The sequence below is a fragment of the Rhyacophila brunnea genome, unplaced genomic scaffold, assembly GCF_057557595.1.
Source record: "Rhyacophila brunnea isolate RB1 unplaced genomic scaffold, BYU_Rbru_1.0 scaffold_1, whole genome shotgun sequence".
Lineage (NCBI taxonomy): Eukaryota > Metazoa > Arthropoda > Insecta > Trichoptera > Rhyacophilidae > Rhyacophila > Rhyacophila brunnea.
The window spans coordinates 65,209,495-65,232,916 of record NW_028232751.1 but is presented as its reverse complement, the minus strand read 5'-3'; the positions used below and the strand labels follow the sequence as shown (position 1 = coordinate 65,232,916).

The following is a 23,422-nucleotide window of genomic DNA, read 5'->3' as shown; positions in this document are numbered from 1 at the left end:
TCACAAATTATGGTTTATTTAATTATTTTAATTTCTCCAAATGAACCTAAGAATTGATTGAGTTTCTACTATCAAACAATGTTAATGCCAGTATTCTACAAAAGGACTTCGATGGCTTTATTCTATATTGTCATAATTTCATATATTATTTTGTCTCATTTACAGAAAAAATTGGAAATGCATCGGAATTTCAGGAAACGTAAGTACTGGCTTCAATAATTTTACATTGTGATTGAAATAGAAAATATATTTATCTATTGAAATCCCCCTGGATCTAGGTATAATAACATATATCCCGAATATGAAAATTTGACTAATTATTTAAATTCCAAACAATATATTATTACTATATTATATTATACCTGTAGCTGTTGAAAAAATCATCTCGTGTAGAGATAGTGCCTAAATATATGAAAGTTATTGCAAAAAGGATCACTAATTTTCAGATAAACTCTGATATGAAATTACCTTTCTTACATTTTTGGCATACGAAAACTGACTTGCGTTAACATGTTTCTTGCTGCAGCGATATTTATTAGGAAATCACAAAGGGCTCCGCTTGGAAGAAGATTAAACATCTTTGGATGTGTCAGTTTAAATCATTCTATATTACTTAGTATCGGATAGTATTCATAAAATAAAAAATTAAATGAAAATCTTTAAATCTCCAACATGCAACCTACTGATGTAAGTACATATTATTATAGAGACAGTAGTATCGACATTGTTGTGTTATTCTCTTTTCTCTCTTGATTTGCCATTCCTAAGCAGTACATGACCTGCGTATCACTTTATTAACCTATTTGTTGTTCAGAATACATAATTTTGAAAAACCTCAAACATGCATATTATAAATAATTCTAGATGAAAAGTTCATCTAAGTGGAAAATGAGCTCACATCTTTCATTGTCCGGATGAGTTATCTAATACCCCGTTTACATGTATTGTGCATAGATTTACTGCTGACAGTACATATTATCACGGCCATAACAAAAAAATTCACGTGTAAACACGCATTATCGTGCAAGTTGCAAGATTGCATGCATGAATCAAAGTTCAGAAGCTTCTGAATTTCATGCAACATCTGGACTGTGCGATGTCTGCGCCTGCGCAGTAGAATGGTAGTGGTGACTGTTGAAAAAAATAAACTACGCTGCGCAGAGGCTCATTTTGACGTCTATCAATGTTCACGACCTATCAAAAAGCACCATACAAAGACTATATCACGGCTCACTTATTCTTGAAGAATGAGATTGTCGAGACATTCAGCATTTCTATGTGTAAACAGTTATTATAGCGCCTGTACACATGCATGAATTTACTGGCAACAATGGTATGTATTTTAAACTATCGTGACAATAACTGTTTACACGTAAAAGTGCTGACTGCCTCTCCAATCTCATTTTTCAAGAGTGAGCGTGACGCAATGTTATCATTTTATGGTACTATTCGACAGGTAGTGAAAATCGGTTAACCTCAAAATTTGTTCATACAGACCCACAAACTTATCTGGAGAATGGCCAAAAATGAAACTACGAACTACCATATGACGCCATATTGAAAAACGTTTAAAAAAAGATTAAACTGCACACTATTGGTGCTAGAAAATCCATGCACGTGTACAGGCGCTATTATTCTTTGAACTATAGATGATTCATGTGAATAACTATTAATCACGACTCTATCTGAGGTGGTTTAAATTTAAATATGATAAATGATATTACTATCTTAATTAGAGTTAGCGTCCGGTGTTAACCAGGTTTTAACGGTTAAGAACATCCATGACAGGTATGATTGTAGCATAGCTCCACCAAACAGTTTTGGGTAGCAGATGATACATTGAAGATTGCCCTAAGGGTGAATCACAATTGTCACTGTTTGCCACTTTGAATGCCGGTTAGTTGTTTTTTATTTAAAAAAAAAAATGGTAGTTTTCAGAACAAATCACAGATGTCAGAGTCTTACTGAATTCGTAATATGGCTCAGTCGCGTCTGGCACTGATAAATACTGTTGATGTCCAAGTAATTTGGAAAGAAAAAACTACATATTTAAGAAATATGGGTCAGTCCTGTCCGGTCCTGAGCCAGCCAATTGTTGCCAGTAGTCGCCTACCGACTTTCCAATACCTATGATGGACTGAAAATTTAATTGTTGTTTTATTTTTATTCTTTACAGCTTAACAGAAGATGTTCCACAAGATGTTCCGCAAGATGTTCCACAAGATGTTCCACAAGAGTATGATTACGCTGTATTTGCAGCCATCCTTGATGTTGCAGGAAAACTTTCTCCTCCACCATCTCCAGTCATGACCACCGATGAACTCCTTGACATTCTTTCGGGTGATGACTGCAACGTACCAGCTCACCAGAGCGATCAGGCCTCTCAAGAAAAGGTGCCAGATCGACAGGATCAAAGTTCCAACGAAAATCCTCACCTCATTCCCGTCGAGTAATATTTTACCACATATTATCCATTATATTTCCTCAGTTCATGCCAGTTGCCTATTTTCCATCCAATACCTATGTTGTGCTGAAAAGTAAAAAATTGTTGCTAGTAGTTGCCTATCGACTTTTCAATATCTGTGATAGACTGAAATTTAATTGTTGTTTTATTTTTATTCTCTACAGTTTACCACAAGATGTTCCGCAAGAGTTTGATTATGCTGCATTTGCAGCCATATTCGGTGATGCGGGAGAACCTTCTCCTCCACCATCTGTAAACCTAGAAGATCGTTCTCCAGTCATGACCACTGATGAACTCATTGACATTCTCTCGGATGAAGACTAGAGAGCGGATTATTTTAGGACATATGCACTTCAAATCATTCACAAACGAACTATTAATTTTAATCTTCATAAGTGCAAATATTTAAATAAGAAATACAATGTAAACCAAACACAACTTTAAACTTAACTTTGACATAACTAGGTATTCCTAAATACTATTTACTATTTTTTAGTCGGAAACAAAAAAATTACTAGAGTATCAACTGGAATATCAAAATAATCTAATTAGTAAATTCCAATTATTGTCTGAAGTTATAGAAATATATGAAATAAAAAAAATAAAAAAGCCTTTTTATTTCTTACAAACAAAAAAAGTAAATGACAGTGAATTGACTATATCTAATGTAAGTTATTTATTATATATAATAACCCAAGAGATTATATCTATCATGTATATATAATATCTATCTATCTATGATTTTTTTAATATTTTATCTATGATATTTTTATATTTTTTTTATAATACATATTGATACTGGCCTTTCTCCGTCAAGGAGAATGGTGAAGGCTGTATCACTAGCAGGCCAGAAGCGGGGTGGGATGAGAGAAACGCACATGTATGCTGTTGAGGCTGGTGTTTATTATATTGTCGCAGGGTATTGTCGTTGGCGGTGGGTAGAGGCGGTTTGCTTGGGATGCTTGATGCTTACTTGGCGCCGATGCGGTCTTTTTGACTGGAGAATTGGAGATGCTGGCTTGGCTTCGCGTCCGAGGCGAGCAGGGGCGATGCTAGCTGTCCGGCGTCCGATGCGGGAGAGAGCTTTTCGCTCGCGTCCAACTGTCAGATATAGGCGTTCTGTTCGTCTGTCGGTCGCAAAGTTCTCTGTTTTACCGACGGATTCTGGTGGCGGTGCGAGCGGCCGTTTTCGGCAGACCGCGTCTGTCGTTTGGCGGGAGCGTGGACGAATTCGAATTTTGGTATTTTCAGTGGAGGTAGGTTCCGCTCGGCCGGGGGTTGCGAGAGCCGCGAAGAGTGGACGTAGGCTGTGATGTTTTGGGAAAGATGATGGTTCGGTCCGCCCTTTGCGGTGGTCTCCTGTGGGAGACCTTCATCCGGTATCAATATATACCTATATTAAGATTTTTATTTTGTATATAATATTAATAAATAATGTTTATATATTAAAAGTGCTATGTAACGTTTTTAATATTGGTATATATTTTTGTATTTGTAACTTAAATAATATTTTTAATGCTAAGATACTAGTTTCTTTGATTTGTAAGAACCTCTCTTTGGGTGAAGGCCTCCTCCAAAGAAAGAAGTCCCACTGGACTCTGTCTTTGGCTTAAAATGCTTTGGATAAAAAGTATCAATTTCTTTTTCTTTCGCTATTTCTGTGGGTGCGTATACTTGTATTCATTTCCTTGTATTTTTAAATTCAATAGTGCTACTCTATCTGTTATACCTATGAAGTTTACTATGTTATTCTTGTGCTTTTTATGTATTAAGTCCTATGTGACATAGAATATGATTGCCATATTCCTCTATCTTTGTTCCTTGACGTCTCACTTCAGATAATCCGATTATGTCGGATTTTATATCTTTTATTGCCTCTCTCAATTCTATTAAGCGTACATATTATGACAGTGATCTTATATTGTAGATTAGTTTGTAGAGCTTGGTTAGTGAGATACATGTAAGGTTTGTTAGCGTGATTTTATTTTTCTTGGAGGGTTTTGGTCGTGATCTTCCTCGGTGACCAGCCATATTGGAAGATGGTTTTTGTTTTTTGTTATATGTTCATCTATGAGATCTTCGTGGGAGGGGTGGGTTGGTTGCTATGTGTTCTTGTCTTTGTTGTCTTGGTTGTTTGTTTTAATGTTGGTATTTTTGTTGACTAAGAAGTTCAGCATACCCGGTTATGGGGCTCCTTCTGATAAGCTACTTGATCTTCGAAACGATGTCTGTGGTTGGAGCGTTCTGTTCTTTTTGGTGGGTTGAATGTTTCTATCGTTCCGTAGTAGGGGATTATTTTTAGGTGATGTAGGAAGTGGTCTCTTATTGCTAGGTTTTACTATGATCCAGTGGCGCACCCAGGATTTAATATTGGGGGGGCCCAAGGAGGAGAATGTAAATCTGTCCCATAGGCTCTTTTACTTCTTCTTATAATTATTTATACATATTTTCATAATATACGGCGGTATAAGTTTCTCCTAGTTTTTATTAAATTGGAGGCATAACGGCGGTAACCGTTGAGCATGTCATCAGCGACTGGCGGATTGGAAGTGACTAACAGCCACCACACAGGACATGTGCGCCTAGTATGCTAAAATATTACTCAAATATTGTCGGCTGTGCTACCCACTTCGTCTAGAGCAGTGGTCGGCAAGCCGCCGCTCGCGAGCCACATGTGGCTCTTTGGCCCCTTGGGTGTGGCTCTGCCACAAATGACCACGTATGGGCTAAAACAGTGAAAGATAGAACAGTCAAAATATCTTTGAATATAACCAACCAGCGAGTCAAAGATCTTAAATTGGTTTCAGCTTTATCAATAGCAGTTAACGAGTGACCAATCATACAGCACAAGTTTCACGTTTTGTAGGATTTATTTTATATACAGGTCCTAAAGAATAACTTATAGTATTATTGCCGCTCAAATGTCAAACACGTGGAGAAGATATTGCAAATGCTGTAATTGAGTGTATGGAAAAACATCATATTCCACTCAATAAAATTGTGTCAATTTCAACAGACGGGGTATGACAGTAGGACCGGCGTAAGAAAAGGGGTTGTTGCTATTTTGAAAGAAGAAAAAATCACGAGATACTTGCTTACCATTGCATCATTCGTCAAGAAGAGCTTTGTGCGCAGACATTTGCAAGATATGGAATTTGTGAATAAGATTATCACCTCTATTATAGATAAAGCTTATGGATAAAGAATTATGGAGCACTAAATTTGAACATCTCTGTGCCGATATGGACATATTGGAGAAAAAAAATATGAACATGTTTCACAGTACAAGTTTAGTGGTATACTTTGAAAGACCTGGAGAAGGAAGATATGATGATTTTTAATACTTGGAATAGTATTCCTGACTCATATGATCAGTTGAAAAAACTAGCGTTTGCTGTTCTTTCCCTTTCCGGCTCTACATATTCATGCAAACAATCTTTCTCAAGCATGCAACAACCCCTTTTCTTTCACTGGTCATACTTAACTGTTGTTGTTGTTGTTATCTGTTGAAATTGACACAATTTTATCAAGTGGAATATGATGTTTTTCCATACACTCAATTGCAGCATTTGCAATATCTTCTATACCCTGTTTGACATTTGAGTGGCATCCAAGTTCTTCCTTAGGACCTGTAGATGGAATTAATCGTACAAAACGTGAGACTTGTGCTGTATCATTTATGTCACAAGACTCGAAAGCTGAAACCAATTTAAGTTTTTTATCCCGTACGTGGTCATTTGTGGCAGAGCCACACCCAAGGGGCCAAAGAGCCACGGTTTGCCGACCACTGACCTACACCATGACCCCCACATATTGAAACGGGCCCTCAGGCTAGGATATTTTTCGGGCCTCCTACCTACCGCTAAGATTAAAGGCAGTGTGAAATACTACATTAACGTTTTTCAATTTATGTTTTAGTTCAAATTAAGGGTACTTATACAGTGAATTATTGGCAATTTTTAATACATCAACTTTAATAATGGAGCTGTCAAGTATCGACACATAATAATCAGAAAATATATTGTACAATTATATAATTTAAAATGTTCAGGGTCATAAAGTATAATAGCGTTTCTTTTATCTAAAATGTACTGTGGATAGTCCTCCATCATATAATATTGAGTGCCTTTCAGCGCTCCCTTTTGTTTAAATATGTTTATCCTGAGACCGAGAGTAGTGAAAGTTACCATTATTGGAAGTTATAGAAATAAAACCGTTAATAATTTAATTTGTTATGTAGATTGTGATGAAAATAATATGAGAATCTAATATCTGTGTGCGAAAGGAAGAGGCGATAAGTCGAAAATTGGTACTTTTCAGGAGAGGCAAAACAAGATTTGCGTTTTTGAGAATATTCTTAAAATTGTAATTAAACCGAAAATAATCATTTTTGGATATTTTTTTTTGCACTTGTCTATTAAAATTGATATACTATGGTATAAATATATGAGATTTTCAAAAGTTATGGATTTTACTATATTTTTTTGACATATCCCTTTCTTCCTTTCGTATTTTTTTAACCAAGAATATAAATTGAAAACTTATCTCTTTTGACATGTAGGTACAAAATGTGTGATTTTATTATTGTCTTATCATTTAGTGACAGTTTAAATTATTTTTCCCCTCTAGACGAAGCTAATGCATTATTATAATGTCAATCATGTAATCTGGCATTTATTATTGCAGGTGTAATAATATGTGATAGTTTAGTACTTTCATAGGATATAGGTAGCTGGATGAAGGTTATTGTTTAATAAAAAAATAGTTTTATTTTAATACATTTATATTTGAAACAATATGTACAAATTTGATAGATAGTTAAAAATAAAACCAAAGGACATATTATTTTATTTTAATACATTTACATAGTAAATCTTCTTCTTCTTCTTTCGCCCTGTCACGACCCAGCGTTGGGGTATAAGGCAAGCACAAGTTCGCGCCACTTCCCTCGATCCATCCTCTTGCGGCATTACATATTTGACAGCAGTTAGAAATAATACCTAGAACATATGATTTTATTTTATTACGTTTATATAGTAAATAATTGTAACATATTTGACACAGTTAGAAATAATACTTAAGTACATACATAAAAATACTACTTGTCAAGTCTTTCATGAAAATTATCCGGATTCATATACGGTACATTTATCTGGGATTGACAAGCAAAACTCATGACAGTCTTTATCGATTAAACATGTAGAATACCGAGATCATTTTTCTTCTCCTTATTAATTTGCACTGGACCACTGTAACATTTAGGAGGTTCAAGGATAACATTATTTGCCTTACCTCGGCGACTAAAAGATATTGACTGGAATTGTTGCAAAGCATCCGGGCTATTTTCAAAGAGGATGTTATTAGCCTAGGCACTTTTTTTAAAAAATTGAAACCACTTCACCTGCTGAATGGACCCTTCAAGAGACTGGGAAAATCTAAAAACATGTCGTTGTACATTACTTTGACTACAATATTATTATCTTTTTTCGCAATTTCTAACTAGATTGTACCAGTCTCTCGAACTTTTATTAAGTAGAAGTGCTTGTGTATTGGTCGATGTACTCGCAGCATGTCTGTAATCAAAAAACGGTTTAGTTATTAAAAATATACTACGAAATCTTTTGTCTATCAATTGCTAATAAAGGGTGTTTTTTTTAGAGGTATAGAACTTTGAAATGGAATAAAATAAAGATGAATTTTTATATTGACATGAAATTTACTTTATTCGAAAGATGCTCTTCTGGCATTATAATTTAAATATGACTTCTGGCATATGACCGCCACGGCTGGCTCGGACGTAGTCTAATCTGGAGGTCCAATTTTCGATGACTTTTTCCAACATTTGTGGCCGTATATCGGCAATAACGCGGCGAATGTTGTCCTCCAAGTGGTCAATCGTTTCGGGCTTATCGGCGTAGACTAGCGACTTCACATATCCCCACAGAAAATAGTCAAGCGGCGTTAAATCGCACGATCTTGGAGGCCAATTCACGGGTCCGAAACGTGAAACTATGCGGTTACCAAACGTTTCCTTCAATAAATCAATTGTGGCACGAGCTGTGTGACATGTTGCGCCGTCTTGTTAAAACCACAGCTCCTGCACATCATGGTTGTTCAATTGATGAACGAAAAAGTCAGTAATCATGGCTCTATAGCGGTCACCATTGACTGTAACGTTCTGGCCAGCATCGTTTTTAAAGAAGTACGGACCAATTATTCCACCAGCCCATAAAGCACACCAAACAGTCAATTTTTCTGGATGTAACGGTGTCTCAACATACACTTGAGGATTATCATCACTCCAAATACGGCAGTTTTGTTTATTGACGTATCCATTCAACCAAAAGTGAGCTTCATCGCTAAACAAAATTCGCTTATGAAAATCGGGATCAACGGCAATCTTGTTTTAAAATAAATTTTCACAATTTGGAAGCGTTGTTCAGGCGTCAGTCTATTCATGTTGAAATGCCAAGCCAAACTAAACATAAATCACTTAACAGCTGACAAAATGGCCGCCAATTAAAAAAGTGCTGCCAGCTTAAAGTTCTATACCTCTAAAAAAAACACCCTTTACAACGCCTCGCATATTAAAGAACTGAATAAACGTTGTGTAGATACGTTTATCTAAAATTAATACCTTGATTGTTAATACAATCATGTACAAGGGCTCGTGTCGGGGTCAATATGTTCGCAGCTTGAATAACTGCAATCATAAAAAGGTTTTGTTATAATAAACACACTAAGATATCATTTTTCTATTGATAGTGAATACAAATCTTCGCAACTTAAACAATTGAATAATCCTCGAGTAGTCTTGATATTTCTCTAAAATAGCATAATTGTTGAATACCATTAACTTTACCTTCAATATTATCTTCTGAATCAGAAAATGGCATCATGGCTTCTATTTCTTGGGCTACTTTCCACTGTTCTTCTCTCCGAGAAGCATTCATTATAATATCATAATTAGTAGCCAATTCAGTACCTGCAATAACACATCGACGGCCCCAGGAAAAACCGGTGTAAGTCTAAAATCACAAATGTTCAGGAGAGCGAAAAAACTAAAATATTTACGCTATTAAATTCATCATATAAAATGAGATAGTTTTTTCTTATCTTATTTAAGTAAATCAGATAAACCAATTTATGGTCTATATTCCTATCAAAATTTAATGTTGATTAATTAATAAACAGCTGAGATAATGTCAAAAAATCGTTTTTATTTGGAATAATATTACGCGCTTGGTGCTTTGACTTGATTCAACATGCTTTTGCGCGGACGAAATAGATTACAGACTCCGCGTAACAGACTCATACTCTGAGATGTAACCTTGTTTTACGTCACGTTTTTCTTTCTCTATACGATTTTATTTAGTACACCTATATTTATAATGCTCTTTTACGGAAGAACCATCATTGCGCAATGTTTAACTCGAAATAATACAGCGTGTCTATAAAGTTTTAACAAAGAGTATGAGGATATATTGACATATATATATTTTTATACGGAGTTTTTATAATTTAAAAGTATTTAAGTATGATTTTTTTAATTTTTTTGTAAATTATTATTGATATTTTTATAAATAATGAGAATATGTACATTACGAAACAATAAACATTCAGGAAAAATGTTAATAATGGAATAATAAAGAAGTTGTATAAGAAATTAGTACATAACATTGGTAACTATTAGATTTAAAAAATAGCTAAAAGAAATGTTTTTTTATTCTTTACAACACAATTTTCACTAAAACTGTTGAAAAAACATAATGTCAATCGCCATGTAAATCACTAAGCCAATTTTAATTTATTAATAGTAGTTGACTTAATTATGAAAACTAGGGAAATAATTACTTATATACTTTATTAACTGCATCATTGTATTTCTGAGGGAATGAATTTTATTTAAATAAGTAATTACCATTTTAGAAAAAACATATGTACGGTTTAATACAATAATATAAATTACTAACCGCTTTGCTTATTTGAACATAAGAATGTAGGTAGTAAACAACTACTGAAATATATTCTTGAACATTTGGCACAGATATACCTATCTAAACATCATACTATTTGCAAAAATATAGATTTTCTAGTTTGAAAATTATAACTACGTATTAACAAAATAACTAATGTTATGTTTACCTAACAATTATTAATGAAAGAGAGGTTTATTACTTTCGTTTCAAATGAGACCGCAGTCAACTGTGCATCATCAGAAATCTTTATATAAAAATATATACTTAATATAATTATTAGGCTTGTATTACAAGTCCATTCGATAATTATGATTATGTACCTATCTAAAATGATATTCATACAGTATCTGTATAAACAAGAGAAATTTCTTTGTCAGTACCTACCTTCTATTTTTTTAAGAGTATCCTTATTTGTGCATATAATTTTATAATACCTTTCTATAATTAAGATTATAAAATTTCATATAAATTATGACCATATTAATTATCGTTTGTATTTTTTAATCTCAATCGTTAATATGAATGTTATTGCCAATTATAATTAAATATAGATTGATTATATTATATTGTCAACATAAACTTCAGTAAGTATATTTCTTAATTGAGCTCTGTTACGTTAATTAATACGATGTTTTTTGATTTTTACTATTTATTTAAAAGGTTGAAATAAATGTGTACTAATACTCTCAAATTTAAATAATCAAATTTATTTTGTTGGTGTGGATTTGCATTTTTTTTATAAACTGAAAAAAAAAATAATTTGCATTCAAGTAATTAGTATGTTCTTGAAATGTTATATTGTTATTTAATCGATTGCGTAGAGTTTTAATACAAATTTTCTCAAAGAAACACAGTTTACTATATCATTTGTTCATTCATAACTATTTATTTTGATAGTTTTACAAAATGTATAATTCAGACCGATTTAAATTGGATGAAATAATAATTAGGTAGTTACTATTTAAAAAGGTTTTCATAATTTATAAAAATCATAGTCAATAGGTGAATAGGAGGTAAGTATATGAATTTAAGTACATACTTACCATTACAGACTTTTCAAATCAAATTGATATTTTAATTAAAATCTACGAGATACCGTGTACGATATCACCATTTGACATGGTTTATTTGAGTTTTTCACAAACTATAGATACATAATATTTATGTAATTATCTATAGTGTTAAAAGTCAAATAAGCTATGTCAAATTGTGATGAAAATATTATAGAAATGTTATTGTTTGTTAAAAGCAACACTGTATATTTATTTTGAACAAATTTAACTAACATCGAAAATTATGTCACCACTCACCAATGCTAAGATTATAATATATGTCTTTAATTAGTAGGTAATATTAAAAATTCCCAATCACCAGCGATGGGCTTGTTTTCAGAATACCTACACATCATTTTGTTTACTTTACTTCATCCTTTTTCCAAAATATATCTACTTAGATAAGCATAAAATGCTTTAACAATTATTGACCATTAAAATTTTATTGTTACTTTCAAATTGTATTGTAAACAATGTCACGTCAAAACACGTTTTCAAAAATCCCAGCCGCTTAATCCCTTTCGGCGAATGGCATGTAATAAAATAATATAATCCTTTGGGTAATTTCTATCTTTGAGGAATATTCAAAATACAAAATTATGCATAATTTACTTAATGTGTACCCTTTTATATTTTCAAAAATACTAAGAACTGACGCACGTGTTATTGATATTTAGACGAAGTTCATTACTATTATACTATTTCCAAAGCAAGCCATTCATAAATAATTCCATTTCAAAATGCAATGAAAAGGATTATTTAACTTGGTTGGATCATAAAAAAATAGTCAGCAATTAGTAATGTTTTCAAACTGAACCATGATAATAGTGATTTTTTATTATCTTTGTGCAAGATTAATTCAACCAAAATAATATGTAATGTCATTTTCTACTAATGATAAAATAACATTTTGAAGTTAAAACATAATATTTTAGGTAGTTACCTTTTTAGGTCCAAAATATTTGATTTTATAGTGATAGTAATATTAAATTAAAATATGTATTTTTCTACTGGGTATTTATGTAAATTAAATTTATATATTAGAATATTACAAACTCATTTTAAGTTAAGTAGGTAACTGCAAAGTAATTAAATATAATTATATATAAATAACGTTTTATATATGATATTATTTTTCTATTAAATAATATAACATTTTCAAATTTAAACTTTACTTCATTGTTTTGTTGAGTATCTATATGGGAGAGTAATCAACCGAAAAGAGTAAGAGAGAGATTGAAGAGGTCTTTATCATGCAGTGAATTAATTTAAATAAGCGAATCAAAATTAATATAATTACTTCAAATTTTAAGATAATATTAATAACTGAGAAGTTTTTTAAAGTAGCTATGCAAGTGAAAATTAATTCCGTTTCTTTTCAGTATTTGTTTTATATTAAATAATATAATAACTTAACTTTCTGACACAATAATATTGACTAACTTTTAAACTAATAATGCAAATACTCACTGCAAATACCAATATTTTTCGGAGATAAACCAATATGTTTTTTTTAAATTATTGTGATACGTCAATATAAATCATGCTGTTTCTTTAGATCTCCATAAAAGAATGTTATAACAAGTATAACAACCTTCTTATTTGTAAAATAAAGCGCAGTGCACTTTTGTTATCGAGGTATGACTATACTCCTCGGATATTTCTGTGAACACAAATTTGGTCGATGCGATATGTAGATATAGAGCACCATTGTCAAAAACCTAACTTCGTCAATTTTTATGCTAGAGACCTGATTTTTTTACAGGATATGCATAAAAAATTAAATATTATAAAAAGCTAATAAAACCGGAAACGCTATTTTCAGACTTACAATGGTTTTTCCTGGGGTCGTCGACATATACAATCAATAGTAAATAAAAATATATAAAGCAATCTTCCCCGAAATACTGTTACACAAGTGCTTAAAAAATCAATTCCTTTCACCCATTGCATGTCGTTTACTACTAATGGAATATAAGAATGTAATTTAAAACAATATAATAATGCTAAATTATTATCTCCTGAATCAGAAAATGTCATCGTAGCTTCTATTTCTTGGGCTACTTTCGGCTGTTCTTCAGTAAGAATACTGGTCCGAGAAGCATTCGTATATTATAATTAGTAGCCAATTCAGTAACTGCAATAACACAAACATAATCAATAGTAAACAAAGATAAATATACCTAAAATAATCTTCCTTGTAATACTATCACTTCAAAAATCAATTCATTATGACTGTACTAATGGAAGATGATAATGTAATTTGAAACTATAAAATAATGCTAATGATAATATGTGCAGCACTGTTGAGTAAATTGAAATATTCGTTGAAATAGTTGTTTTGCTTCGAAGCTCTGTCAGCTTGGCCTAATAGAATCTCTGACTTGCTTATGTGCCGAATTGTAGGATACCGTCGCATCCTTTGGGAGTGTTCCCATATGTCGGTTGAAAGGGAAGAGCTTCTCAAGTCGGTTCGACCCTCAGTTGGACCGGCCGGCCATTGCGACTTGGTATCTGTGGGGGAAAATTTGACAGCTTTTAAAAAGTTTGCGGCGTTTTACGGCAAGCGAGAAGGTCGGAGGTCCACAGTTTGGAAATCTTCATCGGAGAACTTCGCCTTATAACGTAGATAACCAGCGCCATCTTAAGATATAAATAAAAAAAGGTGTGCCATCAATATTCTTTTTTCGAGCCACAAAAGGACCTGAAGATGATGCATAGAAAGAGCAATAATTGTTTATATCATTTAACTCCATGTTAATAACTTTAAAAGGCTTGTTTCTTTTACATGTCCCTACAAACTGAACCCAATCCCACGGAGTAAAAACTATCTGCATACCGTTCAGCATCTTTTTTGATGTTCTGTTATAGAATGGTTAGTGTCGATCTCCATTTGTGTATGGCCTCGTAATAGGAATTTGTGATTTATGATTTTCAGCGTAGGAATGGTTTTCAGAAACCAGGTATATGAAAAAACTATCATGACCAAGGCCTGAACAAAAACGATGCATGAGTGCGAGTGAGAAAGTATTCGGCACCCTTACAATCTCTGCGACACGCGCTAGAGTAAGATAAAAGATCTACTAGCTACAAGCCAGTTGCCAAAAGTATCGCCATCAAAACGGGGCGAAACGCTTCAGATAGCGTCGATAACTTGCGAGCTCGTGTTGCTAAAATTGATATTTTTTGTGTTAAACATAAAGTCAGTGGTAAATATTTTTGGTTAATTAAGTAGAAAAGATAGTTCTGTGTGTTGTATTAAAATGTGGTAGCCGTACTGATAAGCAAGAAGATGGTATTACGTTTCATAAGTAAGTTGATACATGTTCGTGATAATTTATTTGTATTTTATTATATATTTTAATATCAGTGACCTAGTGTTTCTTTAAAATAACTTAAATTATGGATATATTTATCTAATGGTTACATTTTGACCGCTTAAAAATACTATGTAACGTAAAAAAATAGAAAATTATATTTTGATTCTGAGCGTCTAGTGCGAGCACTTTGGGCGAGCACTAGCGAAATGGTCTATGGTCTCGAACATTTGTAGACGAATGCGTTCGCTCGCTCACAAACCAAACGCAAGGCAATCGGTTTCATTTAGCAATGCAACGGGTGGCGTCTAGATGTATCTATAGTCTAAGATCATGATATTCCTATTTTGGCCAGGGCAATTAATTATTATACCAAATCGTCAGCTCTTCAATATTTGCTAAAACATTGCTAGATGCCCATTTCACACTTTATTTCATCCACATCAGTGTTGTGCTATGGCGTTAAAGTATGGTGAAAGAGGTTGGTAATCAATTTGCGGCAAAATCTCCACATTAACATTATATTATATGGGTACGTTGTAATGACCAAAGTAAACCCTCCGTGATGCCCTGCATTTTTTTTTATCACGTCGCCATTTCTCGTGAGTTATCGGCTGTTATCGGCATGCTTCATTCAGTTCTATGAGGAAGCCAAATCGTTGCCTATCTCTACTTTTAATATGGTGTTGTGTCTCACTCACCACTTACATCATCGTAAATTGTAAAATTCGGAGTCTACAATTTTCTCAGATAGAAACTATATGAAGTAGGTAAACATTTCTCCAAGTCAACTATTATTACTTTCATACTGGTAAATTTTTCTTTTGCAAGAGTTTTATCGATCTTATTTAATTGCAGCTGCTTCCTGTATGTGGTCTTCCAAAAGGTGTCTTTGAATTTCTTTTTCTTCAAAAGAAATATTAACATCTTTAAGACTCACCGTAGGTTTAATTGAAAATCCATTTTGAATAGATATATGGCGATAGAGCCACAATTTTGGGTTCATTCATGTGGTTATATTCTTTGAAGAATAAATCAAACATTTTTGTAATACTTATTTATGTATAACTAGCTATATCACCCGGCGCTTTCCGGGAGTTACGTAGAGTGCAAAGGATTGAATTTAAAAAAGTAAAAAAATATAATATTTAAAATTTTTATTTTTTTGTACATTTTTTGCATTTAAATATCTTAAAAAGTAGTACAAATTCAGTTAATTATTATAAAACTGTCCCCAGGGTGCAACGGGTTAAAACTGAAATTCGAGACCCCTTCCACGCACTCCGGCTTTGATGCGTCCCCGGGGTGCAACGAGTTAAAAATGAAATTCGGGACCCCGACCACGCACCCTGGCTCTGATGCCACTTGATACAATTATTGTCCGTGAGTGAAGCATTCCGATCTATGCGTAACACGTCGTCCGCGCCAACCAGCCGGTGATTAATTTGAATAACACAATTATTTGCATCTAACTTTGCCATTTGATCTCCGATCAAGCTGAAATAAACGCCAACATTTTAGATAAAAAACGGGGGTTGCACCATTAACTTCCGCGTTTCAAGACCCTGTACGCGGCGACTTTTTTTCCGCAAAAACCGTAAAACTGTCTCCGGGGTGCAACAGGTTAAATCTGAAATTTGAGACCCCGATAAAACATGCTTTTTAACAAAATGCCATCAAAATTTCATTTTTGGTCAAAAGTGGAGTTTGCTAGTATGCAGATTCTCATTCACTTGGCCATTCGTTATAATTAACATGCTATTTAAATGTGCTAATTAAAAAGTGATTATCTGGTCAGCAGTCAATGTATTAACTTAAGAACTTTATGTCGTAATATAAAAACTATATTATTTTACTTAGGATTGCAAAATTTATTTCTGTCATCTCTTTCAGGGTTTCAGAGGTTTTGGAAGTTGGATGTTGGTCCAAGTGCTTGCTTTTGCGCCGAACGTCATTGGACCCAAGGTGTCCGGAGCTAGAATCGTCCGTCTTCTCAGCAGGAAGCCCCTCACTGAGTCGGATTCTCGCATTATCGATGATCCAGCATGGTAACTCTCATATTTTTATTATATCAGAAAAAGATACTTCTATTTGTGTGGACATCAGTATGGCTAAAACTATTATTAACTGATAACTCTTTATAGACAAAAATAAAATCTTTATCAACTATTACCGATCCACTGTTGGATGAAGGTCTGACTTTCTCCTAATCCCAGCAAATTACAAAATAAGCCGTCAGATATCAATTTAGCATGGTGCCAATATTACATTGGCACGGAAAGCATCTCATCATTGAATTAAAGCCTCCAATGATAAAATTTTAATTTTACAGCACTATAACTACAAAAATAAAAGTAGCGGAGGTTTGTGACGTATTAAAGTCTTGAAATGAGGCATGTTACATTGAGATTACATGAGATATTTTTTTATGTTGGTGGTATACAGTGTTGCCAACTGTCATTGACAAAAACATGCTAGACGGGGTATGAAAACAAGCTATTTGGCAGAAAAAACGCTAGATTTTGTGAAAATACCACTTTTTGCCTATTAAAAAGGGGGGGGAAATTTAAAAAAAATCGGTATACAGGTAAAAATAACTAATTCTAATTCACAGAAACTCATTTCAAAATTGACAAAAAATAATTAATTTGTCTAACAAATATTATACTACTAATTGTAATACCAGAGAGTGGTATTACTTATCGTGGGTTACACGATAAGTAATCCAAAATTGGACTGAATTTTGGAAATCACCATGGCCTCCACAAAGGGGGCACTGACAGGGCTCTAGCCTGGGGAATTGACCAGATAGGTGAGATAAACGCACATCACAAATTTGCCCTAATCGTAAAAAAAATCGCCTGCAATTTCCTTCGGGCGTATTAACATTTTCATAAATGTGGTTGTGTAATTAATTGCATTTTTTGGTTAATGTTTGTTGATACACTGAATACCCTTAATTTTACCTCGAACACCAAAAACGCTACTATAGAGCGTCACACTGCCTTTAACCTTAGTGGACGGGGGGGCCGCTTCAGGATGTGGGGGCCATGGAGCAGGTAATTGTATATTATAATTGATATAACATAATATTATGCTTCACCTAACTGGGTTTCGCGAGCAGTGCAGTATATAATATATCAGTTTATTATAAATTTGCTTGCATGTGTCCATTCCAAAAATAAATTCAAATGTCCAACACAATATAATCTATTATAATTATATTACATTCTAATTAAAGCCAGTTAAATTAATATAAATTTGTGTTTAATGAAGTTCATCTCGCCGTTCCATAGCAGTAACTATTAATAATTAAAAATATCGACAGTAATTAACGTGATTAGAAAATAATTAAATAACAATCACCATGGAAAACACCAAAAATGTCAATGAAAATATCGATAGTGATCGTTTCGATACAGGTGACGAGGAAGATTTGTATGCATTTGATAGTATTGATTTTGAGCGAAGAAAGTGAAGAAGATAGTTTGATCGGGTGGGCCGTTGATTATAATAATGATACAGATAGTGAAAGTTAAGAAAACACGTTATCATCCCGCCCAAAATAAGGAGAAGTGGATATCTCAGCGATGATAGTGATGAAGAAGATATAAGACCTTCAACACCCATTAATCTTACCACATCATGTAACTCAACGAAAACATGGTAGGTTCTCATTGTCTACTACCATTTCACCTCAAAAAATAGAGTAGTTGGGCCGAATATAGCAACAAATTGTTTGGAGCCCATAGACTATTTTCAGTTGGGTTAACAAACCGGCACTTCATGTGAGCGGATGCTTTGAAAAATATCATACTTTGAAAAACCATTCTGATCAGTGCACGTTACATTGGTTTAATGTTTAAATCGCAAACCATTTTTATTGTTATAACATTTAAAATAAACATCACTAATTAAGTACATTGTAAATATTATGTGTTAAACATTGTGTACAGTGATCAAAACTAGTGGAATAGCATGTTTATATTTTCTACCCAAAGGTACGCCCCTTTAACATAAGTAACCTATACTCAAATTAATACCAGACGTCATCTTATTACAGCCAATTAATAGTTTGCGTCCGAACGAAATTGCAATGAGTCGCAGGATAATTAAAAAGAAACCGGTCCGAGAATTGAAGTACCATTTACGGTTATGTTACCTGTGTTCTGAACTATTTACATAATATATGGGTAATTAATATATGACTATACAACATATTAAAAGCATACGTATTACTTTTAGTAAATTTAAGTCCAATAAAGTATTTTTTTGCGAATCGTATCAAAAACCCATTTCGTCAGTAATGGTTATACGAATTGTCAAACACGGTGACCAAAATCTATTGATTTATTTTTTAAAATATCAAATTTAAAAAAATGATTTTTTCTTGTATATTCAGGTACAACAGACAAATTCATTGACATTTTTCACTCGCTGGATAAGTATTAAGTTATCATTTAACATACATCACAAGTTTTCTACTTTAAACTTCTACAAGTCCCGAATTTTGATCAGAGAAGTTTATTAAATATATTATGTAGGAATTTTGACCATCTGGGAGGATCGAATTTAAAAGAAAAAGGTGTACAATTTGATATAAGTTGATAAGTGATATCAGTATTAGTAGATTATTTTAAATTAATAGATTGTTATATACCTCATTTCCTGGGTTGCATTCGGAATAAGAGCAACTAGGTTGAGGGTAAGCATCATTGCATTGCCTTACATCCTCTTGAAAAACCTCATTCTCTGAGTCAATTAGCTCGAAATCAGTCTCCGATTTTAAATTGGAAGGGTATTTTGAAGCGATCTAAAAAAATACATTAATTTTATAAATATAAAAGCATATCAGTGTCTACTTCTGAAAATATAATAATAGTGTATCGAAAAATTGTGTATGTAAAATAGTGACAGTGTATCAAAATATTTTTGCCTTCTATTAAAAAGTTACACCTCAATAGAGATGTCAAAAAAATCGATTGTTTTCGACCAATTAATACTTTTGTTAAACAAAAATCAACAAAAACATACCTACCATAAAGATAGTCAAGAAAGAAATGCACCAAACCAGAAAAATCTGTGATCGCATAGTCATTTCGTTAGTACAGAAATATATTGTCATAATCCTTACACAGTTATATTAACTAGGTATATCGACTAAGCGAATTTTCGCTACCCTGCGTACCATTACTTGTGCTTATTTTAGTTTGTACTCCACAATATAACTCACAACACTTTAAGAGCATGAATAAATTAATCACTGACATTTTCAAATACTTAATAATATATTATACTTATATTATGTCATGTGTCATCTGTCTGTAACGCATGGCAACAGCACAGCACACAAACACCTGTCTGCGTATTACACATTGAAAGTTTCGAGCGCATCTACAAAAAATTTAATTGGTGACAATGATACCCGGTATACAGTAATAGCAGGGCTTTTTTGTAATGTAACGCGGTGGAACGGCGTTCTGGCTCCTTTTTTCATAGTATTTTTAAAGTTTCAAAAGCAATTAGACAAAACAATGTTCGCGCTCACATAGTACAAGTTAATTTTCCTGAATCATCTCATATGAAAAGACAAATATATCTGGAAAACTATCGCGTTTCATGTGTGCACTGAATTCTATTACCATTTCTTCAAGTGAATGTGAACGCAAATTTTCGCAAATGAATCTAATTATTACACCAATAAGAGTTTCGTTGAAGACCAAAACAGTCTCGGGTCTTATGTTCATCAAACTCGTCGGACCACCTTTGACACTTTTTGGTCCTTCAAAATACATTTATCGGTGGTTACTCAGTGGAAGACATTTGGCCATAAACTACAACTAAGAAAAGGAATTAAGACGATTTGCCAGACGAAAATTGGACTGACCTTTGGAAATCACCATGGCCCCCACAAAGGGCGGACTGACAGGGCTGTAGCCTGAGGAATTGACAAGATACGTGAGAAAAACGCACATCACAAATTTGTTCTAATCATAAAAATAAATCGTTTGCGGGGCTAAATTCCTTCAGGCGTATTAACGTTAAACCACAAATAAAATATGTGGTTGTGAAATTGCATGTTTGTTAATACACAGAATACCCTTAATTTTACCTCCAACACCATTTGAAAAACGCTACTATAGAACGCCACACTGCCTTTAATCTTAGTGATATGTAGGGGGGCCACCAAAGATCTTGGACTGGGGGCCCGCTTAAGGATGTGGGGGCCATGGAAATCACTATATACTTTATTCAAATATATGATGTTTTTACGACTTTAGTTGTTTATTTGTGTATCATGTTTGTTTGTTTACTTTTTATGCGCTTCGTGGCATAGGAAAAGGAGCTTTAAATAAAAATATAAAATGCTTCGGTAGGTACCTTCATATTGAACACAAGACCAGTAATTCGGTGCTTTCCACACATTAAACAATAATACCAAATACCTGACATGAAACATTGCTCCTAAATAATAAATATGCAGAACAAAACATCGCTGTAGATACGCACAGCACCGGGATTGATAATATGTAACACATTTATGAGACACAGTTAATGAATGTCATTAACAAAATACCAAATATACTAAATAACAGGAGTCCTTTTCGGAAATCTAGTACCTATCCTAAAACAAAGCACCGATGAAGCTAAAATCTAAACATTGATATATTATGTACCGTTTTGTTCGTTACGATAAATTTATATACAACATATTCTTACAAAATACGCTGTATTCAATGTTATCATAATAACCGAGCCAAAAAGACATGATCACTTACAAGCACGATGTATGTATATTACACAATATTGTATAAGTATGTAAGCACCTGATTTATTGGCTCGCATTTTGAATATGAGCAGCCAGGTTGCGGATCACTGTCTTCAACAAATTCTTCTTTGAAATCAACTCGCAGAGGATCAATCTCAGTTTTAACATTGACAAGGCTGGTTACAGGGCTCTGAAACACAAGACATAAGGTATTTTATAATACGTGTTTACACCTATATTATTATGTGTTGAGTACAAACACATGGTTTATCACGGTTTGATACTGTTTATCTATTATTAATAAACGTGCAACAGCTGTCTTCAGATGAATGAAAGTAGTTAGCCTGCAGCCATAGGGACGCAGGACCTATAGGTAGGTAGGTACCTACTTGGTCAAACAATCGTTATTACTTAAGTGTCAACACAACGGTGTATAAGTATTATTGGATGTTTCAGTTAGTAAAGTCCAATATGTCACGCAACTGTTTTATTTGCATCAGTAAGAAACCACTTCAACTTAGAATAAACATTTTTTTACAATGATTAACAAGTTTGGAAAACCTAACCTCAATAGTGCTGTTGACATCGTACGCATTCTCCTGCTTTAATGCTTTATAGAAATGTTTGTAAGCGGATTGTTTGGATGGATTATTGGCACATCAAACCATTTCTGCACTTCCCCATCATCTTCATAAGCATCTAGTTCACGTTTTATATCCATTTTACGAAGTTTAAGTGAAGCAAAAATGTCACAAGACTCGGTAAGTAGTTTGACAGCTGACGTGACAATAGACAATTGATTAAACTTGATTCATCTCTCGGCCATAGACAAAACGTCTGCATTGTCACTGCTACAACTTTACAGACGAAACTTATCTATAGAATGGCCAAAAATGGAACTAGGTACGAACAATACGACGCCTTTAAAAATTTAATTCGAATGTCAGATTTTATCCAGCTACGAGTCTTGATCGGGTTGTTTTCGACAATGGCTCTCCCATCCCATTCTTATAAGTTTGTAGATCTGAATGCTGTTGTAGAATCTGAAAAAAAATCATTACCGACAACAGCTACATCATAGATAATTTTTTATGGTATTAGGTACTTACGTTAGTAGAAAATAGATCATACCATTTTATGCGTCCCATAAATTATTTAAACAAATAAGTCGGCTTATGGCGATGTTGTTAACAGATATTTCAGGCGTTTGTTATATTGTGACATGTTACACTCCACTCATAAATGATGTCGAATTAAAATATAAAAAGTTTTTCAACTGAAAAAGTTTGACGGTTCAAGCAACCACAAATAGGTTTGCTTTAATAGGTATATTACCAACCTTAAGTTTACGAATAATTATTTTACTTTTAAAGTTGGTAAAAGTGTTGTTACAATGATGGATCTACAAATAAGTGTCTGCCCACACCTCTACTCACATAAGGTCAATATATTATAATGACGAAGTTATAATAATATTATTATCTTTCGAAATATTATTTTTCGAAATCGCTCACCTACTTACATAGTACCTAGGTACCTACTTAGTGTATTGTTAGTCAAAATGATCAAAAGTATATGATTGCTTTCGGCTGCTCAGGTGAACAGAATACTTTTCATTAGGTACATAAATCTATCAACGAGCAAAAAACTCGTTTAACATGTGTAAATCCGAACGAATTTCACTGACTGAACACTTGATGCTCAACAAAAATGGGTCAATTATCAAAAATTTTACATTCTAGATCCAATCCCGTCATTTTGGACATAAGTGGACTAGGAAGAAGATTATAACGGGAAGGCGGCTGTGGAGTTGTACCAAAGGAAGTTTAGTTTTGTATTTA

General features: G+C 33.4%; 2 long non-coding RNA genes across 5 annotated transcripts; both read right to left on the bottom strand.

Annotated features, from left to right (window-relative positions):
• Positions 1-7,238: 7,238 nt before the first annotated feature.
• On the bottom strand, positions 7,239-10,184 carry LOC147080129 (uncharacterized). Of its 3 annotated transcripts, none has more exons than XR_015070786.1 (4): positions 9,327-10,184; positions 9,102-9,167; positions 7,866-8,037; positions 7,239-7,464 (listed from the first exon to the last, which is right to left on the bottom strand). It is a non-coding gene; the product is annotated as an uncharacterized LOC147080129 (long non-coding RNA). The 3 variants fall into 3 exon arrangements; XR_015070785.1 differs by having other exon boundaries at positions 7,284-7,464; positions 7,554-8,037; XR_015070784.1 differs by having other exon boundaries at positions 7,239-8,037.
• Positions 10,185-11,367: 1,183 nt separating this feature from the next.
• Positions 11,368-22,425, bottom strand: LOC147080128 (uncharacterized). 2 transcript variants are annotated; one of them, XR_015070783.1, is made up of 4 exons: positions 22,148-22,425; positions 21,640-21,771; positions 19,473-19,625; positions 11,368-16,309 (listed from the first exon to the last, which is right to left on the bottom strand). It is a non-coding gene; the product is annotated as an uncharacterized LOC147080128 (long non-coding RNA). The 2 variants fall into 2 exon arrangements; XR_015070781.1 differs by having other exon boundaries at positions 11,368-19,625.
• Between the last annotated feature and the right edge of the window lie 997 nt (positions 22,426-23,422).